We start from the raw sequence: 17,941 nt of genomic DNA on the forward strand, positions 1-17,941 counted from the left end.
AGGAGACATCTGACCACTGTACTTTGCAAAGTCTGAAAAAAGAAAAATCATGCTGACAAGCTCAGTATCCAACACTGTCTAAGTTGAATAGTTTATTTTTGTAATTCCAATAATAACAGGTCCAAAACTCTGTACCCATATTTCACTTCTTCCATCATTGCCATCGACAAATATGGCTAATTGATAAATGTTTAATAAAGGCAATAAAAATAGAGGAATGAAAACTACAACAGCAGTATCCATTTGTCATATTCTTACCATATGCCAATTTCTATAATGCTCAGTATTTACAATTCCTAATCTTTGCAGAAATCCCTAATGTTAGATGCTATTAGTCTTTTACATTGCATAGGTCCATCAATATATAGAAACTATTCATCATGGACATAGACATTTAATGACATGGTTCATAACCTGTACTAGAGCCTAGATTAATCTAAAATCAAATTCCATAATCTGAACATTTTGGATCTTTCTGTTTTTTAAGAAAAGAAAAATAAGTAATTTTATGAATTACATAAAAATAGAGGATAAATTTATTAAGCATATTCAAGTAACATGAAGAAAAATTGACTTTAAAAGAGACAACTTTCCTATTTTCAGCTTAATATCTATTTGATCCATCTTGAGTTACGAGAGGTCAGAGTTACAAGTTAATTTTCACCCTTCATGTTAGAAGCCAGTGACCTTTATATATTAAATGACTTTTTGAGCACTGTCTCCTCAGCCCTGAAAGACTGAATTCATTCTTGAATGAAATGTGAAATTATAGTTGTATAGCTAGATACGTGTGTTGAACAATGGCAACTTTATTTTCCTCAAAAGATTAAAATTATCAGCCTATCTTTACTAGTTAATTGGGATGATTGAGCCTTGCCTCTGTCCATCTTCAGAGATTTATAATTGGGTAAATTATAAAAATTATGTATTTTCTGTTGTTGATATGTCAATTACAGGAGGCTTGAAGTAAAGGAACTTTTCTGAAAGTCATTAAGATATTCCAACAGGCTGCAATTCTTCCAAGATTTCGAAGCTTAACTATGGTAACTAACTTGACCTTTTTAATAAGACTATTTTTAACTGTTCATGTAAAGGAGAAAATGTTAAAATAAACCAAACATCAAGCATTTACTGAAGACCTGAAGAATTGCGCTATGTAGTGTAGGGCATATCAAATACGTGGTCCTGGTTAATTAACATAAATTATGTTATTTATGCAACTATAAAAGTATAAACTAGTGTATAATTACAGATTACAATTCCTCACATACTTCAGCTAGTGTGATATAGTAGAGACAGAAAAGGACCGATAATCAGAAAATTTATATTTACCTGAGGCTCTTGCCTTCCACTCCTTAGATGCTGACATATGTTTAGATGTTGTTCTTGATTCTACTCTCATTTTACCCTGTGAATGAAATCACATCAAACGATGCCACCACATCTATGGCTCTGATGGGAGAGTGGAAAAGCCAGACTTACAAACTTTTAGCCAAAGTGGAAAGGGGAGAATTGAGGCAGCTCACTCAGAAAGCAGGCAGCCAATGAGCCACACAGTCAGTCACCTCCTGCATCACGGGGCTCATTCACCCACCCAGGATGTGGGAACTGAGCTCTGTCCTCAGGTGTTTCTAAGCAACATCTGTATTCTGTTGCTATAGCTTCTTAAACATGGTCTTTACTGTCCTAGATATGTTTTATATATTTATGAACATAATAAATTTTATTAAAAAGGGATCATAGAATTTTCATTTTTCTTAAAATTCTATGTATGGCTTTAATTCATATATGGACTCAAGTTTATAAGTATAATTTTTCAACAACAAACACTACCACCACCAGCAGCATTATAATAGTGTTATTACTTAAAGGTCATTGATATGCCTATGACTCAGAAATTTGCATCTCCAAATCAGAGCTTGATAGTGATTTCCATTTAAGAAAATTCATCTAATTCCTCTCTGTATCCCATCTTTGTGACAGAGTAGGGGACTGATCAAACCATGAATAAATTGCTGGTCTCAGTCAATCAGCTCTTTAATCTGGTTTGCCTAATCTGAAATACAATAGAATTAGACTGACTCCCTCCTATATGTTCTTCTGCTTTTGACATCTAGTAATTCTAGTTATAAATAACTACATATTTTGTGACTTTTATATCAAACGTTCATATAATATAATGTATTTTTTCAGCAGTATGGGTATTATTCGGTTTCTTAGCTCTTGATAGAATAGTTAATTTCTAAAATGATATTAAGCAATCAACTCTACACATTCTAATAATTCTCAGTTAAATAACAGGAGACATATACTATTGTCAGAAGCATTCTCCAAAATGCTTCCACTCAGCTAAGAACCTCATGTTTCCTTGGGTTTTCATGGTAATGTTTTCTACTGCACTGAGAATAAAAATTGCTAACATCACATGTTGAGTTATTAGACCATTGTTGAGAAAACATGCCCCATATTAGAAATGAAAATAGATGTGCCACAACTTCACCCTCTTAGGAGTTTTATAAATGGATTTGAAATGGCTTTGTCATATTTAATAGGCTCTGTTCATTTATGAGAAAGAAAGAGTTCAGCTTCCCATAGACCTTTCTAGTTTACTACCACTCAGTGGCCTATAGTCAGTTTCCTTCTGCCTGATTCATTCATTCTCTCATCATGGAAACAGAGAAGGGAGTATTTAAAAAAGCATCATTTTACTGCCTAGTGTAAGGCATGTTTTCATAACTTTTTCTCATTTATTATTTATATCTACTCATGCAAACCATTGGGAAGCTACGGTTTTAATTCTTAAAGAGATCTCAAAGGAATTACAATCTAGCACAGCAAAGCCCACATAAAAATAAATCTAGGGCAGTACATGTTTAAATGTCACATGAGCACAACTGTCAATGAGTCTATTATCCCAGGGATTACCAAAAGGGAACTAAATATGAAGAGGAACTCTTAGAACAGAGTTTCAGAATAATGAAGGAGAGGATGTTTCCATGTGATGCCTTCTCTCTCTTCTTAAAGTAAATTACAAATAATAATCACTGCATATTGAGAATCCATAATATCATTGTAAATTTACAATTTGATTAACTTTTTTACTCTGCACAAAATATAAAACCAACCAAGTAATCATTATAAAAGTTTCTGAGTTTGAGAAGCACAGTCAGATTAGCATCCCTCACTTTGTCAGCTCTGAAGCCCAGACCAAGTCATAGTGCCCTGCTGAAAGGTGATGAGCATACTGCTTGCAGGCTGAACTTAGAGAAACAAGGCCAGAGTCACTGGGACCTGGAAGCAAAGCTGACTTAGCATCTGTTAAGAAGGTCCATGTGATGGTTTAGGGAGGTATCTATGGGCTTTCACATGCTTGGGTATCACCTGGTGATCTTGTTACCTTTCTGTTTTCTGGGCATCATTCTCAGTGATACTTCTTATAACATAGATTGGATTGGGACACCTGGATTTATCTTCCCATCAGTCTTCCAGGTGATTCCTTGTTGCTGATCCACGCTTTGTGTCACCCTGGTTTAGTGTGGACTCTGAGGCGGGTCTGGTGAATTTGAATTTGAACTCTTGCATTAACTGCTTGTGTGACCTTGGCTTGGGTGTCTCATATGTAAAATAGAGTTGATGTTAGTATGTGTCTCACAGGTGGTTACAAGACACATGTGAGTAAAGTACTGACAACAGTGCCCATTATGCCCACCAGAAGTGGTGTTATTACCAGCACCACCAACACCCTCACTTTCACCAACATTCACGATCACCACCAAAGGGTACTTAAAAAAAGCTCAGTCATCAAAGAACATCCCAGACTATGGTGGAGAGGTGAACAAGAAACAGAGAGAAGATACAGAAGATCTAAATTACACTAGTCTCAAACTGGCTTTATTTACTCAACTTGAATGTCCAGGGCACAGATATAAAACAGTGACAGAAGAGGAATATTTATGTGTCCTGCCCATGGATGATTCAACTTTATAAAACAAGCATACCAGGTATTCCCTAAGAGCAGGACTGCACTGATCTCATCTTTAAACTTCAACTCCCCACACACGATCTGGTATGAAATTGGTGCTCACTTGTTGACTAAACGGGCTGATGAGATGTAATTTTGGAAAGTCAGTTTACTGCTGCTTATAATTCCATGAAAGAGGAAAAATGCTTATTAACACACACACACACACACACACACACACACACACACACACATCCCATGATGTGTTGTCTTCTCCATGTTACAGATAAAATTCCAAACATGGAGAAGTCAAATGACTTGCTCTTCAACAAGTAAGAGGTAGAGCCAAAAGTAAATCCTCATTCTCAAACTATCCTGCCTATAAGTTCACCAAACGCAACCTAAATGTAGGAAGAGAGGAAATCATACATTTATTTATTTTTGTAATAGTGGTGTTTCCGTTAGACAATCAAGCAATTTATAGAGTAAGCATCAGTGCCTTTTTTAATGAATTTCTGAAACTACCTCTCTTTATTCCTGGCTGCCGAATGGATCCATTGTCTATGGACAATCCTGCTCTAGAAACTGTTGAACATCCATAAAGTTTGAAATTTTAAGTATAAATGTTAATTTAAAATTGTTGAAAAAGTAGAGTATGTTGAAAGGCTGATAATTAATTTATATATATTTTTTTGTTTTATTAAGAAAATAGGAACATATTTCTTTAGTGGAAGTTTTAGGTGTAGCTGAAGAATGAAGGAATATCCTAAAAATGATAGTCTTCTATGAGTTTTTCTCAACCCCCTAATTTTCTCTAACATCCTAGCAATGTCTTAACAGTTTATAACATAGATATAGATGTTAAATAGATATACATATTCCTATTTAAGTAAATTTCTTTTTCTTCCCACATTCAATAAAACATCAGCTTATGTATTCCTTATTCCTTAGATTAAGGATAGAGCATCTGTTTTTGCTCAAGTATTCACCATATCCCATAGAGACCATTTGTCTTTCCACATCATAAACCCAAAATATTCCTCATAAAGTAACATGGAATACTAGGTCTAGAACCCTGAGTGACCTGAACAGCCACAACCCTTCATGACGGTTTAAATGACAATCACCACATCTACTCTTACCCACCGGCCTTGAGGGTGCTGCACTTTGTGCCTTTGTTTAACTCTTATTGTCACTATTCCTCACTGCTTTGGAAGATGTTACCTTTCATTTGTAAATGACAAAACATAGCATAGATTTTAAATAAGATGCCCTTTAATGTTCAGTCTTGGACTGACAAATTAGGTCTAAATTTTCTGTCTTCTGACTTCTCTGATCTTTTTAACATATCAAACAATTGCTCATCTAAGTATAATAAAAGTCATTTAATTTTTTCAGGCCAATGAGCTAGTAAGCATCAGAGGCACAATTCGAATGCTGTATTTTAGCTACTTACTGCAGATGAGCTGTTTATTTTTAAGTAAGGGAAATATATTTTTCCTACAATTCTTTTTAATTCATTCCAAAAAGTAAACACTTCAGACCCTAGCATTTCCTCTTTTCAGGAATATGCAACACTACTTTCTCTTAAAGGTTTGCATTACACTCTGGTCTCTAAGGACTTGATGGCAGTTAATCTAAGTCACCTAAACCATTTACCTGTAACCCTTTCCTCTCATATTGTCATAGAATAAAATCTGTCATCCCTTTCTGTCTTTAAATTGTCTTGAATTTCACTGTTCCTTACTTTTCTGAAATCACCTCATCCAAATGCAGCATGATGGAAGACTTTTGAACACGAGAATGAAGCGGAACTTACAGAGACCTTTTGGTATATACAGGTGGTTTCCCAAGGCTTGCAATTGAGTAGTTTGGGGGAAATCTGCACCAAACAGAGCCCGGAAAATTATTTAAGTTCAAAAGTTAATTTAATAGTAGGATTGAAATTCTAGACTGGACTTTCAATTCGGGATTCTTCCAATTCCAAAGAGCTGAAGCTATGTATGCATCTAAGGAGTTAAACTTTGTTTTCTTTATGTCTCTATCTCATTTGTTATGAGCTGTTGCTGCATCCAAAGAGAACACTTGATACCTGACTTTTGAAGAAATATGCGGAAATGAATGGCAATACATAAACATCGTGGAGCTCATGGGATGGGAGCATTGACACTGCACCCACAGTCTTACTTGGGAAATACCAACCACAACCTGTGTTGTGCATGATTATAATAAGGAGATGATCAAAGTATGATTTTACAACTCACATGGCATACTGCCCTGAAAAGATAATTTTTTTCTTAGGTTCATAATGGTTAAAGAGGGAGATAATAAGATGAGCAAATCCCACAGGGAATACACTCTGCAAACAAGGTGCATTAACTGGATAGGGAATGAGTTTCTAAACAGTCTAGCTGCTCAATTAGGATGAAAGTAGGCCTCTGTGGAAAGAAGAGTCTAATTAACTCTTGATGCATAGTTCTCTTATAAGTGGCTTCTCAGAAGAGATGACGTGCGGCACAGTGGAGATCTGTGACAGTGAGCATAGCCTGCCACGGTCTAAGTGGCAGTCTGAGCCCTCAAAGTGTCTGTTAAACTCTCAGAGTCAGATGTATAAGTATTTTGAAATCCAGTAGTTGAGGTCAGTAACTCACATATGAGGTCTGATAAAGTATGACAACATTCCCAAAGAGGAAGGATCACTGTCATGTTCTCAAGGCCAGAAAATATGCCCTAAGTTCTTACTTTATGAAAACTTGTATCTTTCAGGCAGCAAAGTATGTAAAAGTTTGGAATGACTTTCATGTTACATAGCACCTTCATATCCATGGGAGCACAGGATGTTGCAGCAAAGCTTTGTCCATACCTAGCAATGTAACCGCCATGAGCCCCGCAAATGACCAGAAGTCCTAAAACTAATTTGTGGACACTTGTATAAAATACTTAAGGTTTTCTTTTATCTTCTATTTTATCTTTCATATATAGATAGAGTTGGACATCAATAATCCTGTCTTTTCTGCATACTTACACACATTGTCCTTTTATGTTAAAAAAAAGTCTGAAAATGAGGACCAACCAAATGATAATGAGCAAAGACTAGTCATCAAAAACAGAGCCAACTCTTTCCCAGAGTCAAAGGCAGGCAGAAGATGGAGAAAGCCTTGCAGTAGAAATAAGGAAAGGCTTCCAGTGTGCCCTGATGGAGGCTGCTGCCTGGGGACCTGTAGGTGGGCTAAGTAGAAACCAGCCATCCCCCGTGATTGATTAGGAGTGCATCGTTTGCTTTTTGTGATCAGTCATACATTGGAAACAGAAAAATCTGGGGAAGCTGTCAGTTATTAATCCATCTGTGGCTATTTCGGCTGATTGTTACAAGGGTCACTGTTTGCCTTCCTTGATTATTAGAGATACTGGTCTGATTTCCTGCAAGTCTAACTTAAAGGAGTAGACTGGTTTTCTGGGCTGGTTACTGTAGACAAGAAATTCGTTTCCTGGGCTGCTTGTGTCCGGTTATGGGTCACAGCTCTATTTTGACACCATGTCTTACCATTTGTATATTCAGTCACTCAGAATAAAGAGTTTTTGAGTACCTTGACTGTTCTAAATTTTGTTTTTATGTTGCTGCCTTTAAAATTTGTCAGTTTGTCAAAAAAAATACCACTGATATTTGATACTTCATATACTTAGTTTAAATATGTCACCAAAAATTAGGGATAGCCTTAAAATTTTAGTGAGAATAAGACAATGGGCTGTACTTTTTCTAATAGGGGTTGAGGGAATAATGAAGGTGAGATACAAAGAAGATGGTTACAGCTAAGAAAGCAGTGTGTGAGAATTGTCCACAGGCAAGTTTCATCACTGTATGCCAGATTAAATCTTCTTAATATAAACTTCAATACTTCACTCTGCTTTATTTCCACAGGATTTATCACTATTAGGATATCTACATATACCTATATCTCTATCTGTATATATCTCTGTGAACTAAACATAAAATTCTAAGCTCCTGACTAACAGAATGGACACCCTCTTGGCCAAGGAGACTCCAGAGAAACCTTGAAAACTGAATTCCTGGACATAGTGGGAAGTTTGGCGAGACATGCCTCATTCTACCTCTTTCTTTTTGGGGTTTAGACACAACAACTGACCAGTGTTCATGTTAAAATAAAGATCATGAGACTGACAAAACAGACTCTTTGGGAAATAGCATAGCAAATTATAAACTAGATCCTAGGCCATCCAAGGCAAGAGTTAATTCACTCCTTCAGGCCGTTAACAGCCTTAATTTAAAACACTGTTTTCTGTAGACTCTTGGTTTTAAACATAGCCTTACTCCTTTAACCAATTGCAAAGCAAATAATCTCTGAATCCACCCATAACTTGAAAGTCCTGCTTCAGAATATCCTACCTTTTCAGGCTAAACCAATGTGTAGCCTTTATGTATTAATTTATGATTTTGTTGATAACCCCAGGCTCCCTCAAATGTATAAAACCAGACGGTAATCTGAGCGTCTTGGGTGTACTTTCTCAGGACTCCTTGAGACTAAGTTTCCCAAGCCATGGTCACTCACACTGGCTCAGATTAAACCTCTTTAAGAAACTTTAGAGTTTGGCTTTAATCTTAACAAATCTATCTGTATCTATCTAACTATCCTTCTGTACGTGCAAAAGCATATACACATGCAAACACATGCTTATGTATATGCCTAACATCAGTTTCCCTACATTGAAGGAGTATTAGTTCTCTTGCTCAACACAAGCCCGACACGAAGCCCAGCTAAACTGATGCTCACCATTATTATTTCTGCCTTTTCTTCCATAGGTGGCATAGTTTTGAATAGGAACACAATACTTAGACCATACAACTAAACCAAAATAAAATTTATCCAGGAACACTGTGGAATAGGTTTAATGAGGCTTTGGTTTCTGACTGTATTTTTCTTGGCACCTCTTCTCCTGTGGCTGCCTGCTTTCCAGGTCTAAGTAATGCCTCCTGAACACTTGCTCCCACAGGACCATCAGTGCAGACCTTCCCTCCTCATGGCACCCCTCAGCTTTTTCTCTAATTTGCCTAGAGTGTATTTGTTTTCGGTTGGATTCCCATTAGGCCCTTGCTAAATGCCTGAATAATGCAAGGAGCTTAAATCATACTAGACACTAGAGTTGATGGCGATAAACAATTATTTCTCTTACTTAACATTCACATCCTAACAATTATGTCAATGTTTTAACATTAAAGAAAACCCAGGGGTGACATCCAAGCAATTAAACGATCAGTATGGTAAAATAATTAACATATAACTCTACATACAGTTTTAAAATCTGTTAAATAATTTTCTCAGATTTTCCTATAAACAAATCAGATAATAAAAAGTATCAGTGTTTATTAAGTTGCATAAGTCATGGTGCCATTTGTTCATGACGTCATTTCAATGCACTTAAAATCACCTATTGATTTTTATCAACTTGTATTTATTGTGGATTTCTATAACTAGTAAATTGTCTTGAACCACAGTTTGACAAAGAAATGCATGGCAAATAATGCTAGTCACCTCCCCTTGATATTGATGGTAGGAAAATGATCCGACAGGTTGCCTTGGGTTAGGGAAGAACCCAGTGACTACTCCCCTCTCCTCAGGTTTCTACTTTTTCCTCCTCCTTCTAAGCTTCTGTAGCTCTCTCTTCATTTGTGTGCTTCCTCAGCTGTCCTTCAGGATGGTATTTTCTGGGTACTGATCTCACGCTGGCTGCCACGTCAGGTATACAGGAACCAGAGGAAAAGTAAAAGAGGAAGTGAAAAGGGAGTGGGAGGTAGCCATGCCCCTGTGGTCCAATTAGATTTTCCTCATAACTTGTCAGGTGGCAACTGGATGAGGCAGAGAAAGAAAGAGAAGAATATTAATATATGATTTCAAGCTGTCTAATTTTCTGCATAAAGAGGATATAATAAAACATTGCAAGTATTTTAGTTGCCTAATATTTACATTCTATGGATTAGATAACTTAACATTGTCTTTTTACAATATTTCCTGTGAAAACAAGATCATCATACGTTGAAACTGATATTGAATGTTGAGGCTATACCATATTTTTCGAAAGAGAGATTAAAACTAATGTTTAACAGAACTACCTTTCGATCCAGCAATCTCATTACTTGGCGTATACCTGAGACATTGATCAGTACCTGAGAAGTTCTGTCCTGCACCTACCAACTCAGTGACAGATGAATGAAATACACTCATACACCCAGTATAGTGATTTGAGTGGGCGAGGGATGGTCGTCAGCTGCTCTCAGAGGGTGATTGCAGCTAACCGATGACTACTGCCTATTCCTCCTCACATTAATTCAGTATAGATTTAATAAGAGGTTCTAAATCAACACGCTTGTGGATAATTAACATGGTTAAAAGAGTGGTTTTATGAATGATAAAAGGTTTTGGTTCCTGGGCCCAGAACAAATGCCCATTAACTTGTAATCTCCCTTCAACCTCCCCACCAAGAGGACCATCCAGAACAAAGTTTACATGAGTAAACACAGTAGAGACACAGGAATGTGGGGTAAACAGACTTAACTGGGGAAGCTTTTATGATCTTTTTATTAACCTATCGCCTAAGTCTCTAAGGTAGAAACTGGCTGCCTTCAGCCTGTTCATAAGTTAAAGAAACCTTTTGGCCTTCCAAAAGGTCTGAGACTGTTATCTTATAACTTCCCTAATATTTCTCTTAATATTTTGCCAACCACCCTGAGTGAATCTCAACATTTCCCCCATCTGCTGTTATTAATATTAGACTCCATAGATGGCCACAGATGGGTTCAGCCATGGGTCTGTCAGGAGAGGTGGTCATTGCTCTTATTCTGGCTTTGTATCCTATAATTAACAGATAACATAAGACAATTATGAGTACAATTAGCATCATTCTTTTCTAGTCAAAAAGTGACTCCTAGTCACAGCTTAATTGCTGTTGGGATGAAAGACTATAAGTGTGACTATGAATCTTTTGTGTTTGACTTGTAATTTTACTTGGTGTCTCAGTTTATTGTATGCTATTACTGAGGAACTTTACTGAGGGCTGGTTAATTTCTTTTTTAATCAAGCTATTGCAGTGTTCGAAGTTGTGGAAGAGGTGTTAGTTTGAGTAACAGGGCAGAAAAATGTAGTTTAGCAGATGTGCTTGATAGAACGTAGCAGGTACAGGTTGCAAGCAGAGTGAAAGAATAAAAAGTAAACGCGTTGTCTGAAGTGACTCTGCTTTGTCCTGCTTTCTGTGCCTCTCTCTTTGCCTCCTTGTCTCTGTCTCCCTCTCTTTGACTCTCTCTTTTCTTTCTACACTATTTCTTTCTTTATTCTCACCTTTTTGTATCTCTCTCTGATCGCTATCTCTTCTAGTCTTTTTTTTTTTCCTACTTATTCTTTCTTTCCATTTTTCTTTCTAATCTTTCTGCTTCTGTCTGTCTTGGTCAAGCAGTGATGTCATCACTTGTAAGTCTGCTTGTTCATTACTGTAAGCTAATGGACCAGGCAGTGAGCTGTGAGATCAAGATTAGACTTAATTAAAGCTGGTTCCAGATTTTACAGTAGATAAACTGAGTATGCCAAGTCACTTACAGTATTTATGGGCTGAGGGGAAAAAGTTTCTAGTGCTAAAATCAGGGCTCCCACTCTCTGAGTGCTAGTAAATCCAAATAGAGTGACTGAATTATGTGATCTCTACCAGAATGCAGCTTTTCCTTGTTTACTTGATCCATCAGTAAACAGTGTTAAAGCATTAGGTATGGAGGAGTGTAACACTGCTTTGAATTGCTGTTTCCTTAAAGGAATCTTGATGGTATCAGGATCGCAACCTAGCAACTGACTGTGTAATTCATTAAGATGGCAAGTTGAAATTGGTAACATGAAGTTTTAAGAGGAAATCTGAAAATATCTCTGGAAGCAGAGACTCAAAGAACATACTTTAATTATGTGCTTAAAGCCACAGGTAGAATAGCTTAAATCCTGCAATTGAGTTTTCAAGCTGACCAAGTTTATGGACTTTAAACTGGCAAACAGTTCTGAAAACAGTGACTTACTAGCAGGGCAGACTATCTTTAATCAGTGAGGCAAGACAGTCATTTATGCACATGTTTACATACTTACATGCTTACATACACATTTCTTTCACTTTCTGAGAATGGGGATAACATTTTTACTTCTAAATTCAATGAATATTATTTAATTTGGTTTAAAGTTCTCTTTTAAAGGGCAATGTGTGGTTTTACACGCTTAGCTTTTAATTGTTCTTTAATTCGTGAGCATTCTGTAATAATCTCTTTTTTTTCCAGAGGTTACTGTTTTATTTAAGTTGGATTTTAATAGAGCCACGTTAATGTTAAGAGACAAATAACAATGGCTATTGTCAGAAATTTAAGGTTAACTTGAATTTAGCAGAGAATTACACTTTGGGCTGTTGCTTGTCTACAAAGAACACACGAAATTTTACTGTGAGTCATCCGCAGAGCCATCAACAGTGGTGCAGGTCCTGGATGGCAGCTGTGCTGGCCCCGCCCAGGTGCTGCTCACTGCTTTCCCCTTGTGCTGCTTGCTCCCCATGCCCAGGTGGTTGCAGACTTGGGTGGAGGTTTCCTACCAAAGGCTTTTTTCCTTTTTTTTTTTTTTTCTTTTGCTTGGCCTCGTGGCTCTGGCCTATGAGCTAAGAGTTCCTTCTGCAATGCTGCTTGCTTAAGACAAGGACCTATAGCTGCAGCATCTCCTTTGTCTTTTTTATTCACTGGATGCCTTTGTGCATGAATCTCCCCACTCTTTCACAGAACATTACATCCAGCGTACTCTCTAATGGGAACCATGGGCTTTGGGAAACAACAGTTTGCATTAACTGCTTCAATTGAGTCTGATACTGTTTCTGCTGTGCTGACAACTGCTATCCCATGATGAATCCCCAGCTTGAAACAATCCCTCCCAGAACTTGGCAATCCCTAGTGGGTACAAATGACATACTGACTACTTGACATGACCTGTGATTTTCTTCCTTCATTTTCAGGGGGTCCACCATTCCTTCTTCACAGTGATGAACATGTTGGTTCGCTCCATGTTCACCTGTCTGCTGTGACATTATATCGGTAGGATCTCCTCACAATGGGGCACCAGCCGTGGGGTTGATCATGTTGGGTCACCACCTGAGAAGTTGATCAGTACCTGTGGAGGTCTGTCCTGCAGACCCTGACTCAGTGACGGATGAATAAAATACGCTCACACACCCAGTACAGTGATTTGAGTGGGCTAGGGATGGTCGTCAGCTGCTCTGAGAGGGTGATTGCAGCTAACCATTAAAAAAGTGGTTTTATGAAAGATAAAAGGTTTTGGTTCCTGGGCTCAGAACAAACACCCTTAATGGGTAATCTGCCTTCAACCTCCCCTCTAAGAGGACCAACCAGCACAAAGTTTACATGAGTAAACAGAGTACAGACACAGGAATGTGGGGTAAACAGACTTAAGTGGGGAAGCTTTTATTATGCCTAATTTTCACCCTATGACCTATGACTTAATGCTCTAATGTAGAAACGGGCTGCCTTCAGCCCATTCCATAAGTTAATAAAAACCTTTCGGCCTTCCAAAAGGTTTGAGACTATGATCTTATAACTTTCCCTAATATTTCTCTTAATATTTTGCCAACTACCCTGAGCAAATCCTAACATATATTCAAAGAAATGTAAATTATTCAATTATAAAGACACATGCACATATATGTTCATTGCAGAACTATTCATAATAACAAAGACATGTAATCAACCTAAATGTCCATCAGCGATAGCCTGGATAAAATACATATGGTATATATACCACATGAAATACTATGCAGCCATAAAAAACGAATGAGATCATGTCCTTTGAAGGGACATGGATAGAAGTGGAGACCATTATCCTTAGCAAACTCATGTAAGAACAAAAACACCAAACATTACATGTTCCCACTTACAAGGGAGAGCTTAATGATGAGAACACATGGACACACAGAGAGTAATAACACACCAGGGTCTACTGGAGGATGGAGGGTTAGAGTAGGGGAAGGATCAGGGAAAATAACCAATAGGTACCAGGCTTAATACCTGAGTGATGTAATAATCTGTAATACAAACCCCATGGCACCAGTTTATCTATATCACAAACCTGTACATGTAATCTTGCTCTTAAAATAGAAGTTAAACAACCCACCGCCACCACCAACAACAAAAAAACTAATGTTTACGTCATCCTCGGAGAATGGTTGAATTGCAGAATTAGGCACAATGTTAACTCAAGATTACATACTGAACAGACACTGTTTCAAGTGATAGCTATGAGACTGCTTCAGTTGTAGAGAATTATATTTTTACTTATCTCACTTTTAAATACATAAGCTTAATGGTTTTTTAGGATTTTTTTTTTTTTGGTTTGTTTTTATCACAGGGAAAGTACTTAATCTATCGTTATTTCTTCTCTCTTATTTGTAAAATGATGATACTGGTAGAGCTACCTATACCAATTCACTGTTGTAAAGAAAAATAAGACAATTACTTACTTATTGTAAGCATCCATTATTATTATTATTCATTTGAGCAATGAAGTATATACATTTGAGTAGGATTTTTCTAATCATCTGATTTTATTTATTTATTTTTATCATATTTTGTTTTATAGATTTATTTTCAAAGAGAAAAACACTTACACAGTTTAAATACAAGTCCCTCAGAATTACTCTGTCAGAGCCAGCAATAATGCCAAACTGTGTCCTTACTGCCAGACATTCATCAGTATCATCTGTGTCCTCTCTCAACAAAGCTAAAGGGCCTGATATTTTATTCATATACATCCTTCTTATCTGCAATGTAATCTACAATTTCTTGTGGACACATTAACTTTTCCGCATCTAAATCAGGAATTTCAAACCCAAATTCGTCTTCCATGGCCGTGATAATCTCCACTTGGTCCAAACTGTCTAAGTCCAGGTCTTTTGTAAAATGAGAATTTACGGAAAGCTTCTCTGGGTCAATCTTGTCATAGAGTTTCAATACGTAAAGAACACGGTCCTGGATGCCCTGTCATGTCAAAGGGGATGCTTCGCAATACTGGCGGCACAACTGTGTAACTCTCCCCGGAACCTGCGCCAGCACCGAGGCCGGCGGCGAAGGCCGGGGCCTGGTCCGGGTCCCCGCGGAGCACAGAGCGGTGCTGAAAGGCTGGACAGCGGCCAGCGTGGAGACACGGGGCAGCGGCGCCAAGGCCGCAGGCAGGCGGCGCACACAGCAGAAAAGGACACGAGACGCCATGGCTACGCCCACCCAGGATGCGCCCATCTGATTTTTTTTTTTTTTTTTTTTATTGCATTTTAGGTTTTGGGGTACATGTGATGAACATGCAAGATTGTTGCATAGGTACACACATGGCAGTGTGCTTTGCTGCCTTCCGTCCCCTCACCTGTATCTGTCATTTCTCCCCATGCTATCTCTTCCCACCTCCCCACCCCCCGCCCCTCCCCCATTTCCCCCCAACAGACCCCAGTGTGTAGTGCTCCCCTCCCTGTGTCCATGTGTTCTCATTGTTCAACACCCGCCTATGAGCGAGAATATACGGTGTTTGATTTTCTGCTCTTGTGTCAGTTTGCTGAGAATGATGGTTTCCAGGTTCATCCATGTCCCTATAAAGGACGTGAACTCATCGTTTTTGATGGCTGCATAATATTCCATGGTGTATATGTACCACATTTTCCCTATCCAGTCTATCATCGTTGGGCATTTGGGATGGTTCCAGGTCTTTGCTATTGTAAACAGTGCTGCAATGAACATTCGTGTGCACGTGTCCTTGTAGTAGAATGATTTATAATCCTTTGGATATATACCCAGTAATGGGATTGCTGGGTCAAATGGGATTTCTATTTTTAGGTCCTTGAGGAATCGCCACACTGTCTTCCACAATGGTTGAATTAATTTACATTCCCACCAACAGTGTAAAAGTGTTCCTATTTCTCCACATCCTCTCCAGCATCTGTTGTTTCCCGATTTTTTAATGATTGCCATTCTAACTGGTGTGAGATGGTATCTCAATGTGGTTTTGATTTGCATTTCTCTGATGACCAGTGATGATGAGCATTTTTTCATATGTTTGTTGGCCTCCTGTATGTCTTCTTTTGTAAAGTATCTGTTCATATCCTTTGCCCATTTTTGAATGGGCTTGTTTGTTTTTTTCTTGTAGATCTGGTACCAAAACAGAGATACAGACCAATGGAACAGAACAGAGGCCTCACAGGAAATACAACATACCCACAACCATCTGATCTTCGACAAACCTGACAAAAACAAGCAATGGGGAAAGGACTCCCTGTTTAATAAATGGTGTTGGGAAAACTGGCTAGCCATGTGCAGAAAGCAGAAACAGGACCCCTTCCTGACACCTTACACCAAAATTAACTCCAGATGGATTAAAGACTTAAACATCAGACCTAATACCATAAAAACCTTAGAAGAAAATCTAGGCAAAACCATTCAGGACATAGGTGTAGGCAAGGACTTCATGACCAAAACGCCAAAAGCAATGGCAACAAAAGCCAAAATAGACAAATGGGACCTAATCAAACTCCACAGCTTCTGCACAGCAAAAGAAACAGTCAGTAGAGTGAATCGGCAACCAACAGAATGGGAAAAAATTTTTGCAGTCTACCCATCTGACAAGGGGCTGATATCCAGAATTTACATCTGATTTTTAATATCCACCACCCTTAATTTTTTTTTTACCTTTGATTACACAATGTAAGGTATTAATCTTATTTCTAAATGCATCAGAACTGCAAAGAAAAAGAATTTACTTTTTTTTTTTTCTGGAATATATACTTTATAAATAGAAATTTTAAGTGAGTTAATTATAGATTTTCATGTACCCGTTAGAAGTAACACTGAAAGATCTTGTGTGCCCTTTAAGCAGCTTCTTCCAATGAACGATATAGTAAAATCATGCAAAACTACAGTACAATATCGCAGTCAGGTTGCTAATGTTAGTACAATCCATCCATCTCTCAAATTTCCTCAGTTTTCCTCGTACTCACTGCATGCATATGTGTTTGTGTTTGTGTTTGTGTGTAGTTTTCTTAATTTTCATCTTGTTTGTAGGTTAATATATCTACTGCGCAATGTGCAAAAAATTCTATTTTCACAAGGATTCTCACATTACTGTATTATAACTACATACCTCCACCCCCAACCCCAATCCCGGCAACCTACCTGTTATGTAGCCTTTTAAACTGGCTTAAACACACCTCAGCATAATTTCTGTAGATTCACATAGGTTGAGAATTTGTGTATAGTTCTGTCATTTGTATCACTAAGTCTTATTCCATTATAAGGCTGTACCACACTTTATTCATCTCTTGAAGGATTAAGAGGATTATATCACCTTCAGACTATTATGGAAAAAACGTTCATGTACATTCAGATACAGGTTTTTGTTTGAGCATGTGCTTACATTTCTCTTGGATAAATGTCCTTAAGTACAATTTCTGGATCATATAATAATAACATATTTAGTTTAGGAGAAATTGTCATGCAGTTTTCCAGGGTGGCTATAGCGTTTTACATTGTCACTGATATTGTATGAATGACCTAGTTATAAGCATCCCTGCCTGCATCTGTTGTCAAGTTTTTTCAATTTTATATCAGCCATTTTGATTAGTCTCCTGTGAGATCTCATTGTGGTTTGATGTCTAATTAAACAACTTCTTGTGTCTATTTGACATTTGTAAGTTCTTTTCAGGGAAAAGTTTGTTTATATATTTTGCTCACTTTCTAATTGCTTGGTTTTTATTACTGTCCTGTTAAGAGCTCTTATTATAGGTAATAATGCTTTGTTAGGAATTTGATTTGCAAATATTTTCTTCCAATCTGTAGGGTCTAGAATGATCTTTTTAGCCTCTTCGCATAAGCTTTGACATAGCCAGAGAATGTTTTGGTTTTTTTCTCCT

At 37.6% G+C, this 17,941-nt stretch overlaps 1 pseudogene; it reads right to left on the reverse strand.

The window, feature by feature from the left end:
- Window positions 1–14,625: 14,625 nt before the first annotated feature.
- On the reverse strand, window positions 14,626–15,260 carry LOC101030126 (acyl carrier protein, mitochondrial-like; annotated as a pseudogene).
- Window positions 15,261–17,941: the final 2,681 nt, after the last annotated feature.

The sequence above is a fragment of the Saimiri boliviensis genome, chromosome 5, assembly GCF_048565385.1.
Source record: "Saimiri boliviensis isolate mSaiBol1 chromosome 5, mSaiBol1.pri, whole genome shotgun sequence".
Lineage (NCBI taxonomy): Eukaryota > Metazoa > Chordata > Mammalia > Primates > Cebidae > Saimiri > Saimiri boliviensis.